Source organism: Notamacropus eugenii, chromosome 6 (genome assembly GCF_028372415.1).
Source record: "Notamacropus eugenii isolate mMacEug1 chromosome 6, mMacEug1.pri_v2, whole genome shotgun sequence".
Classification (NCBI taxonomy): Eukaryota; Metazoa; Chordata; class Mammalia; order Diprotodontia; family Macropodidae; genus Notamacropus; species Notamacropus eugenii.
This window is the reverse complement of record NC_092877.1, coordinates 292,724,114-292,736,505: the sequence shown is the minus strand read 5'-3', so window position 1 is coordinate 292,736,505 and position 12,392 is coordinate 292,724,114.

The window sequence follows — 12,392 nt, the reverse complement described above, 5'->3', positions numbered from 1 at the left end:
CTTGGCAGAGGCACACTTATCTCCAGGGGAACATTTCTCTCTCCCTGAGTATCCCCATTGTTGCCACTACATGGCTATTACAGATGAGTAAATTGAGGTCCCAAGAGGTGAAGACCTTACTTTCCTGGATTACTGAGAGATGGAAGAGAGGGAGAGAGAGAGACCAGGACAGGAAGACACACAGAGACAAAGACAAGAGAAATAGAAACAGAGAGAAGACAAAGACTAAGACAAAACAAAGAGACTGGGGGGAGGGAGAGGGGAAAATGGGAGAAACAATAGAGACAGAAACCAAGACAAAAAAAAGAGATTGAGAATGGGAGGGGGTAAGAAAGGAGAAGAAAGAGAGACAGAGAGATCTGGCCAGAGGAAAATCTGGGATTGCTCAAAGGCGAGCTTGGAAGCATTTTCATAAGAAGTAAATGAGATAGACAAAGTACATCATGGGTCTCACATAGACCCAGCTGAACATTAACCCAGCAGGGGAGACCAAATCCTTATAGCAAAAAACACATTAGGTTCAATAGACTTTCTCCTGAGGAGGTAGTGGGTTAGGCACTAGAGAAGGACATTCACTTTGGTAGAGAAGCTTAGTTGATCCCAAGAAGAGAAAAGATGCAAAAAAAGGGTGGAGTGAAGACAAGGGTGCCTGTCATAAAAATCTGTCTTTGGTTTTAATCAACATTTTAATCATTGATGTGTGGATTAAAGCAAAAATAGCTCATCAGATTTGTAGGTCATTTATACTGAGAAGGATGGTAAAGAAATTAGAGGATATTTGTATCCCAAAAGATCAGGAGAGTACAGTCTCTCATTACATCCTGGGCTGTCCCCAGCCATCCTGATGAATATCTGGTCACTGCACCCAGACGGCTCAGGAGGAGAAAGGGAGGCTGGTGACCTTGCACAGCCCTCCCTCAGAACAAAGTCAAGTGCAAGTCATGTCATCATTTCTCTGATGGTATGGTCTTCTCTAAAAATGAAGGACGAACACAAAAACAACAACACTTTAGGAGAAAGGTGTTTTCTGCAATGATACTTCTTCACCTAGGTACTGGGATTAAAGGAGGTTGTCAGGGGATATCTCCAGCTCTTTCCCAAGCATATCTAATCACCTATAGTACCTAGTCTGCAAGTGAATGAGGGCTCTCATATCATAATTAACACTGTTTCAAGAAGTATTCCACAATTGCTATTCTACATGACAAAAGTGCTTCCTTGTCTCCACCCTTCCAAATACCCCATGACGACATGGAGTCAGCATTTAATGATTCCAGTTAATAAAGGGAACATCAACACAGATTGTCTCCAAATCATTTTTGTCTGAAATTTGAACTGCATTTTTATTGTTCTTTAAATCATTTTTTTCTTTTCATGAGAGAAATTTGGAATTTCTAGTATGAACAGTCCATTGACAGATGCAGATCAGCAAGTTATTTGTATATTAGATCTTAGAAAGTTGACAAGGGCACTGGGAGGTTGAATGACTAGTCCATGGTCTCATAACCAGAAAGTGTGATCAACATTATTTGAACCCAAGTGTTCCTGTACTCAAGACCAGATCAGCTGTTCTATCTGTTGTTGGTCATATTATTTCTTCAATTATGCTTTACTTAAAATTAGAATTTGCTTGTCCTCTCTGAGTACACATCTACTAATAGAGAGGAGCTATAGAAGCATATAGTGTATTTCCTTCTCTCTTCTCTTCAGAGAAGAAAAGGATTACAGAAGTTGAACCCTGTATACATTGTCAGATTGAATAATAATAATTATGACTATTGTAACTACAACAAGTTAGTATTTAAGGTCTGCAAAGGGCTTTACAAATATTATCTCACTTTATCTTCACGACAACCCTGGGAGATCAACGCTATTATTATTCCCATTTTGCAGATGAGAAAATTGAGGCAGATTGAGGTTTAAGTGACTTACCCAAGGTCACATAGCTGGGAACTATCTGGGGCTGGATTTAAACTCAGGTCTGCCCCACCTTCAAGTCCAGCACTCTATCCACTGTAAGACCTAGCTGATAATGGTGACTGCATCAGTTGTCTTTGCTGAATGGTGTTTCTGTTACAAGTAAGGTTTCAATCCACAAGGTGGCAGGTATATTCAGAAATGGCAACAATGTACAAGCAAAGCCACTGTAATATTTCATTTTATTTTTTTTTTAAGCATAATAAATAACTAGCAAGCAGTGGAAGAAAACCATTCTGGGCTTTGAAACTGGTCACAGAAAATCCACAAAGTAGCTAGTCCCCATCTAGACATTATAAAGGTTTTGCTAACAGACCACAATTCCTATATCTCTTAAATTTATATTCTTTGCTGGTGAACAAGAAGGGTAAAACTAGAAGTACCAGACCATAAAGAACTGCAATCTGTGGTCTTTCTGCTGTGAATGGTAGGAACATGGAGGGAGATAACTGACCTATGGGGGATGGAGGCTATAAGAAGAGGAATTCTCTTGCTTGGATGATCTTTATGTTATTTCATTTTCCGTTAACATTTATTTTTTTCCTTCAGGCCTCAAATGAGAGTGGTAAGAGGCACAGATTTCATCACTGGGTGCAGGTTACAGGCAAATTGACTTTCTGATATATTATGCTTTTCTGGAGTCAGCTAAAATATGCCAGTTTGGGGGCATGTAGTACGAGATGATTTGAGACCAGAATCTGAGAAGAAAACCAAGCTCCCTTGTGCTTCTGAATGATTTATTACTGCTTGAACCAGATCTAGCTTTCCTGGAAAGCTGTACTTACTGCTAGTCTAATTGTGTCTGTCAGGGCTAAAGCTGAAATTATTGATGAAAGAACTGAGGACCATATTTGAGAAGTTTTTTCTTTCACAGTATGATTTCTAGACTGGCATACAAGTCACTGGCTCACTACTCAGCTCAAGGGACATACTGGAGCTGTCTCAGGGAGGTCAAACCAAGTACCAACAGCCAACTCCAGTACACAGGAATCTCATAGTTGACTCCCTAAAGGCCAAGCTTCATCATTAAAACATTTTAGTTATCTTCATTATTTTACAGCATCATCTAAGGAGCCTGACCTTATTAATATCTTCTCTGACCTCAGTATTGCTTTGTAGGTAAGAGAATCAAAATAGCCCTGTTTATATCACTTGTCAGAGATCCCTGAGCGTGACCATGATGGAGTAGAAGCAAAACTAATCATGACAACAATACACTGATTTAAAAGTGGGAGATAAAAATCAATAGAAATGAAATAAATGGAAGAAAGCATAACCTTGATAATCATAACTCAAAATGTGAACGGATTCTGCAAATCAGGAAAACAAGAGTGACAGAATGGATAAGAAATAAAACCCACCAATTTGTTGTATACAAGAAACACACATGAAAACTTCAAACATATATAGAATGGAAGTGAGAGGCCAGAAGAAACTTTGCTATGTACTGGGTGATTACAAAAAAAGTAGGTGCTGCAATCACTCCATTAGCAAAAATAAAAGTTAACAATGTTGAAAAGAGATAAGTAGGAAAAATATGTTATTTTTAAAGGACACATAGGCAATGAGCCAATATCAATACCATATTCATATAGGTCTGGATATATGTATACATGCATCTATATGCCAAATAACACGGAATCTAAACAAATATGACTAGTAATGCAACAATTTTATTTGATTTTAATGTTTGTTTCTCAGAACTGGACAACTTAGCAGAAATATAAAAAGGAAATGAAAAACTAATGTGCTGCTGGAGAAGGTAGAACTAAAATATTTATGGGATCTTATAAATGGTAACATTAGAGAAAATACACATTTCTAATTATCTTGTGGTACCTTTATAAAACTCAATCATGTGTCAAAAATCAGAGAAATCGTAACTAAATGTAAAAAATCAGAAATAATGGATGCATTATTTATAGACCATATCACAATAAAAATTGTAATTTAACACAAGAAACACAAGAAAAAGATACAGACTGAAATGGAGACTTAATGATGGCATACTGGAAAATGAGCAAGTCGAAGAAAAAAATTCCTAGAAAAAATAACTATGTAGAAGAGAATGACTATGAAACAATTTAACAAAATATCTAGGATGAGCTAAAGCAGTCATGAGGGTATGGTAGGGAAGGAGGAGGGAAACTCTGAAAATATTTATTAGGGGCAGCTCTGCAATGCAGTGGATGGAGCACTAGTCCTTGAGTCAGGAAGACCTGAGTTCAAATCCAGCCTCTGATATTAACTAGCTGTGTAACCACTGGTGAGTCACTTAACCTCTATTTGCCTTAATTTTCTCATCTGTAAAATGGGTATAATAATAGTACTACCTCCCAAGGCTGTTGTGACGATCAAATGAAGTAAGAGCACAGCACCTGGCATATGGTAAATGCAATAAATTTAGTTATCATCTAGCAGCTAGCCAGGCAGTGCAAGGCTAAGGAGCTGTCTACCTTCACCAATTCCAGTCCTTTATCTGTTCTCTTGGTGTGTTCTGGACTCATTGTTTAGAGGTTGCTTGTCTCCTGAAGAGAGGACTCCCAGATCTCAGATTCTCAAGGAAATGTATTGTATTTTGTTGTTGTTTTACAATCATTTCAGTTATGTCTAACTCTTTGGGATCGAATTTAGGATTTTCTTGGCAAAGATACTGGAGGGGTTTGCCATTTCCTTTTCCAGTTCATTTAACAGATAAGGAAACTGAGGCAAACAGGATTAAATAACTTGCCCAGGGTCACACAGATAATAAGTGTCTGAGGCCAGATTTGAACTCAGGAAGATGAGTCTTCCTGACTCTACTCATTATATTTTGATTGGATTTTCTATCCTGTAAATTGCATTTTGGCTCTAGTTTAAGAAGCGCCCTCTGCTAGAGGGAAGACAGGAAAAAAAAAAGCCATACATTCACATGAGGGAGTCAATAAATAAACCTAAAATCACAGAAGAGAACATCTGGAAATTAGAGGAGAAGTTTTTAAAGTATAAAAATGACAAAGATAAAAGTCTATTGTTTAAAATGACAAACAAAAATGAATAAGCCTTTAATTAATCTGATCAAAAGAGGGAGCCAAATCAAATTTTCAAAACTAAAAAAAAAAACAAACCAACCTGAGTTGTAATCTCAGTAGAGAGCAAACCAAAGAAAAAATTATCAGAACCTTCTGTACACAATTATGTGCTATAAAAAGGATTCGATATCATGCTTATCTAATTTTGAGTTAGTATCAAGCTGGAAGGGATAGTTTAATACAATGGATGACAGAGTCTGGATCCAAAATGAAACTGACAAGCTAGACTACTGGGCTGACTCTAATAAGGTGGAATTTATTAAGAATAAATATGAAACTTTACACTTGGGCTCGAAAAATCACAAATACAGCTTGGGAGAGGCTTGCTTAGACAGCAGCTTGTCATTAAAATCTGGGAGAGTTTAGTGGTTTCAATATGAGTTAGAAGGATAATATGGTAATCAAAAAAGCTAATGCACTCTGCATTAGAGAAAAGCATACTTTTCAGGAATAAGAGGATTTAATCTTGGATAATCTTCTTGTATTCTCATCTGGTCAAACTAAATCTGGAGTATTGTGTTCAGTTCTGAAAATCACAGTTCAGAAGGGATGCTACTGGATAATTGTAAAGAATTCAGTGGAAAGTATCCATGATGGTAAAGAATCTTGAGGCCATGTCATAGCACCAATTAAAAGAATAGGGGGTGCTTAGCCTGGAGAAGAGTTGAAGAGACATGAAAGCTATGTTCAACTATTTGAAGAGCTGTTATGTAGAAGAAGGATTAGATTAATATTATTTGGCTATAGAGAGAACAGAAATCCAATATCCAGTCAGAAACAATGTGTAGAAGTTGCAAAGAGACAAATTTAGGCTGTTATATATTTAGTCTTTTCAGTTGTATCCAACTCTTCATGACCCCATTTGGACTTTTCTTGACAAAGATACTGGACTGAGTTGCCATTTCCTTCTCCAGCTCATTTTACAGATGAGGAAATTGAGGCAAACAGGGAGAAGTGACTTGCCCAGCGTCACATAGCCAGTAAGCCTCTGAGGCTAGAGCTGAACTCAGGAAGATGAGTCTTCTTGACTATAGGATAGACACTATATCCACTGTGCCACCTAACTGTCCTAAAATTTAGGCTGGATGTCAGGGATAATTGTCATCAATTGACATTCCTGATATTAGAGCTAACCCATTAGCAAAACAGACTTTCTGAGGGGGTGGTAGGTTCCCTTTCATTGAAGGGTTTCAACTAGAAGTCAGATTACTACTTGTTGGGTATGTTACAGTGGAGATTCCTTTACAGATATAAATTGAGATACATGGCAAGTAAGGTCCCAGTCAATTCTAAGATTCTGTGATTCTGTAACATGCTCCTACTTGGGATTTTCCCTGCAAATATCAGATTTAGGCTCATATTTAGGTCTCTATAGAAAAAGTAAAAATAATTCTGACATTCCACATGTGATCACTCAGGGTTAACAGTATATACTGTTTATTATTATAGAAATTACAGAAATTACCCCACAGAAATTACAAAACTTAGAAGGACTCAGAGAAGCCCACAATCAGTTAAGACAACTCTTCTCTGTCCTGTCATTCCCACTTCCCCTACTGACCTATGGAGTCCTAGATTTATGGTGTTATCATCTTATGGTTACATTTCCCCCAAAAAGAGGCATACTTGGAGTTGCTAGAATCAACTCCTTTCCTCCCCCATGAGTCCATAACTAAGAGTCATAGTGGATTGAGTGTTGGACTTGGAAGCAGGAAGACCAGAATTTAAAATCCTGCCTCAGACTCTCACTAGATATGTCACACTGAGCAAGTCATTTATCTTCTATCATCCATAATTTCTTTATCTGTAAAATAAAGATAATAATAGCACCTACCTCATAGGGTTATTGTAAGGCTCGAAGAAGATACCATTTATGAAGGGTTCTACAGACTTTAAAGCACACTAAGAGTGATATTGTTTCCATTCTGTTCTATCATATCATATAATGCTATTATTTTATTTTATATCATATCACATAATACTGTATTATGTAATATTGTTATTAGGGTGAGGTCTAGATTTGCTTCTCCTTATCATGGTTCTGTCCTTTGCTTTTCCTCTAGCTCTGGGCTTTTATGCTTACTCTTCTTTTTTGTTCAGGAACTCAAAGGTTCTGCTGGAATCTTCCTTCTCTTTCTGAGGACTGGATCTAGGAATCTTTGTCATGCCCCAGCTTCCACTATGTGCTACCACTTCTTGGCCCATGTGATTCTGTCTTATTCTAGGGCTACGTGGTTTGCTTTTTGGAAACCTCTCCACCATGTCATTACCACTCTCTGTCTCTGGGATCAAGAATTCCTATTGCTGCTTCTCTTTGGCTGCTATCTCTTGGGTTTTTCTGGGTAGGGTTTAGTGGGTAAACAGACTCTTCCTTTCCAGGGACTCAAATTCGAGTTAAACTTGGCTTTTGATTCATTCTCTGTTGTCAACTCTGTCTCTCTGGTTTCTAATTCCAACTCAGTTTTCTCTTGGATCTGTCTGCTATCTTTTAAAAGTTAAATATAAGGATGTAGAATAGTTCTACAAAAGCCACAGCTTAGTCAGCCATCTCTGAAAGACCCAATTCCGGGAGTCCACAAGTCCTCCCAGTGAGGATGTCCTTCATACCTCAAGGATATGAGAGAGGCCAAGCTCCCAAACATATTATCAGTAGGGATGGCCAAGGAGACCTCACCCTTTAACCTTGTTAAATCGACCAGGATCTTCTTGGTTTCACCCTTTATAAAGTCCCTCCAAATCACACCAAATTCTTTTCAAGTCTACTGACCTGCATCCTCCATCCTGCATATGTCTTTTGGGATCTGTGAAAGCTTCGCTGTATCCCCATGCTCGCTGAGCATAGTCATTGTTCATGCTTGTTGACTGATTGGCTGAAAGGGAAGGCCAGACATCAAAATTTCCCTTTGGAAAGCAAAGACTTTGGAAAAGACAGCTTTTTCAAGAATAGCGTAAGAAATGAGCACAGGGATGGAGATAGTGGGTGGTCTTGAATCAGAACATTATGATGGGTTCTATGTTTTAAAGTTACTCTTCAAAGACAAAAAATTCTGATGTAACTATATTCTCCTCTAAATCCTTTCTAATCTAGTTGGCTGGCCAATCTTATATTGAATCATTCATCCATTGCTAGCAAATCCTCCACCACTGCACATTATGACTCTTCCTCTTTTTTCCCTGAAGGAGTTATTCTGTTATTTGCTGATTTAACCTGTGCCCATCATCAATATCAGCTTACTTGTTTATACCAGGGGTGGAGACCATATGGGTGTGGCTTTTTGACTGAGTCCAAGCTTTACAGAACAAATTCTTTTATTAAGGCGATTTGTTCTGTGAAGTTTAGATTCAGACAAAGAGCTCCGCTTGAGGGGCCACATATGACCTCGAGGCCACAGGTTCCCCACCCGTGGTCTATACCGTATGTTCTTTGATTTTGGCTGGCTCCATGTTGTCCCTCCTTGGCTAACTGCAGGTAAGGGCTTTGTCTATTTAGCTCACTTGGTACCATGGCCATGTCATCTTGATGTCATGGTCCTCTTTGAGAGCAAAGGACAAACACAATACCGTGGCCATCTCAGCACCAGCTGAGGATGAGGGCCCTTCAGAAGAGGTGGTTTAGGATAAAGTCAGGTAGAGAACTCCCCCCGCTGCCACAAAAAAAACCAAACAAAACAACCCCAAAACCTCATCCTGTCCAAATGTTGCAAAAGGCATTGTTCTCTTCCTGACAAAATAAGCCTGCCCTTTTGTTTGCATATATTGTGACTATATTTAAAAATAAAAATAAAAACCTGACTTTGGACCACAGCTGGTACTCCATCTGTTTCCTGCTGTTTACTTTTATACATTTGTTCATCAGACTTTTAGATTCTGAATTTTGCAATGGCAAAGTCTTGGCCTGTTTAACATTCTCTGTACTATATGTATCCTGATACAGCTCACTGGGCAGAAAGGCACCTAAGTATTTCTTGCTGATGATAAGGATGATGGAGGTGACAGTCCATGACATCCTTGTGAAACTTCAGAAGTCTTGATGAAAAAATGGATGCTGCAAGGCCAGAATGCCATCTTGGGCTACTGACTACTTGCAATTTCAGTTGGATAAGAAAGTTAAAGTCCCTGAACTTGGAATCACTTTGGATGTAGCTAGGTAGTAGCAAAAGTGCTAAAGTTGGAATCAGAAATTTCGAATCCTGCTTCAGACATTATAGCCATGTGAGCCCAGGCAAGTCATTTACACTCTCAGTTTCAGTTTCATCATTTGTAAAATGATATGAGATAACAGTTTTATTGTGAAGATGCAGCAGAATAACATATGTAAAGCACTTTGCAAAGTTCTAAGCCACTACAATCATTGTCCTGGAATGAGAAACGATTTTCCCCAAGAATAAGAGTGGACGTCAAATCTTGGGCAAATTTGCCTTCATCATCAATAGAAATCTAGCATACCTACCATACATGCAGCACTGTGCCAGTGCAAAGGGTGGGATAAGGAGGGGGGAGATCCAAATAATAACAATACTTCTATATTGCCATGAATTCTAAAACAGTAGAATCTCCAATGAGTTGAAATTAAGGAAGAGAAACATGGGGATGCAAGCAGGTTACAAGTACCTTGCTAAAGACCAAGAATTATGGAAGATATACGATGTATTTTATCATAGAAATATGGGTGTGGATAAAAAAGAAAATGGACTGTTCAAGCGGTCAGAGCAAAGGACATATGGTGACAGAAAGCTTGTGTGTACCATACCTCTAGCATCTTTCAAATGGTGAGAAAGAGCAAAGGACAACTGCCATTAACATAAAAAGGCATGGACAAGAATCACCTAGGATGGGCCATTATATCTTCTTTGTCTGTGTCACTGGAGAAAGAATGCACATGGATAATATCACAGATACAATTGAGTTCAGTATTGGAAACATTAATATATTTCTTGAAATGCATTCTTTAAATGTAATCACTTAACCTGTACACCAATTCTTTGAGATAGGTGCTATTATAGTCCCCATTTTACAGATGAGGAAATTGAAGTTCGGATAGGTTAAGTGACTTAACCTGCCTGAATTATAATAACTTTCTAGTTGGTTTCCCTGTCATAAGTCTGTCTCCATACAGCTATCAACGTGACTTTGCTAAAGCTCAGATGTCTTTCAATTCAATAAAACTATAATTCAGGGAACAAATATGGTCCAGGCACTAAACTAAACGTGGATACAAAAAAAAAGGCAAAGGCAGTCTGTACTAATAGCTGGAGTGGATGAGGGGTTGGGGACAGCTGTAGAGAATCCCCAGTGCAGAGAGCTAGAGGGTCTTACTTGTGGAACAGCCCTCAAGCCAATGTCACTGTATCAAAGGGTATGTGTTGAAGGGCAAAGTGTAAGAAGACTGGAAAGGTAGGAGAGGACTAGGTTATGAAGAGCTTTGAATGCCAAACAGCATTTTGTATTTGTTTCTGGAGGCAATAGGAATCCACCTCCAGGATAGAGTCCGAGTTGGGGAAACACCTGGAGGACAAGTACATCATGGACATCAAGTTCAAGAAATGCTTTGAAAATCCCAGGGATGCAGACGATACAGCATTACGGTAGGTGCTGGCTTTATGTGGAGTTACCCAGAAATCCTGTGGGAGGACTGGACCATCATCCAGAAGATCTGAATTTCAGATTCTTGTCTCAGGTCTTCCTCCTCCAGGCAACTGGCAGGATTTGAAGGATACTGTGTGAGAAGCTGTGGATGTGCGTTATGCAGATGTGCGGAAAGATGGAATGGGGACCCCTGAGGGCCTCCACAAGGAAGATATGGAATACGCCCTGTGTAGACTGGATGACTCCAAATTCCGTTAAGGTGAGGGTGAAACTTCCTGTATCAGAGTTTATCCAGAAAGAAGCACCAGCTGTGGCTACTCCCAGTCCAGGTCAGAGTCAAGGGGCCATGATTCTACATACCCAAACAGGAGCCGCCTTTCTACACCTCTCCGTTTGCACTGCACTTGGAGTTTTTTGGTTGATTTTTGTTTTTAGTGTGAACTGAGTTGCTCTCTGCCCAGCATCTACATTCCAAATTGACAGTGTCTTAGGAATTTTTTTAATAACTTTTTTTATAAATTAATTTTCAATTTTCAACATTCATTTCCATAAGTTTTAAATTTTCAAGGAAAAGCTACATACAATACAACTACATACATACAATTTCAACCAGGACTATATTGACAGTGAAATATTTTGAGCTAGTGAAACTGTGGTTTTGGGTTAGAAGCAAGTTGCCTATTTCCCCTTCCTCCCTCAATTATGGAGAAAACTCAATGCCCTATCATGGTGGGTGACTCTGCACAGGCACTATATATAGGAATCAGCCCATTCTGTTTAGAAATATATTACTAAAGTTTAATCATTTACAAATCATGGTTATTTTAATTATGTAAGCTCATTTTCCTGTACTGGGCAGATATAGAATTAAAAGAATAAGAGAAGTTATATGGACTAAGCTTTTCAGTGGCCAGAATGGGTTTGAATGGAATACTATATTGGAGGAAAGGAAAAGAAAGTTGAATTGATGAGGATTTGGCCTTAGATGAAATCCTGTGCTGCCCTGTTCAGTCTTAGTTATTCTGTGAATGGAGGCTTTGGCAGTAGGGGAAATCATTGATTGAAGAAGAGACTTTATGAAGAAACTAGGAATAGTGAGGAAGGAAATAAGAACAATCCAGATTCCATCTAGTCCTGTGATTAGGCAGAAATAAATTCTTGTGCAAAAGTGCACTTTGGTTAGAAACCCACTCTATTTAACAGTGTGCAGAAATTCTAAACCAAAGGTGATTTTGCAGTTAACCATAGGACACTTGTAGCATGTGACCCAGGTATTAAGTTAATACTTGACCCATTTCCTTTGAAGCTTTTCTCCACATTCACTTCCTTGACCTCTGTCATACAGAGCAGGAACTCACTTCAACAGTTCTCAATCATCACCCCATCTTCACAAAGAGCAGAGAGAAAAGAGAAAAAAGGTCAGGACCTGGCTATGTTAAGGAAGTTCATGGGAACTTATGCAGCTTAGTCTTTCCCAAGTGTCCTCCACATTGTTTCCTCTTGTGAGCACTGTTCCTTGGACCTGTATTTAACTCCTTGTGACTGGATCTTGTTCACTTTGTTTTGGCAGAGTGATGTTACCTTTTTAAAACCAAAAAAGGAAAGAATTACAAAAATTAAAGATAAAGCCTTTCCAGACCCATTTCCAATCTTTTTATACTTTATTCCCCTCCATACTCTCAATGATCCAGTCAAAAATCCAGTGATAATGGTCTCTTTGCTGTTTCTTGAATTTGACACTCCATCTCTAGGCTCTGG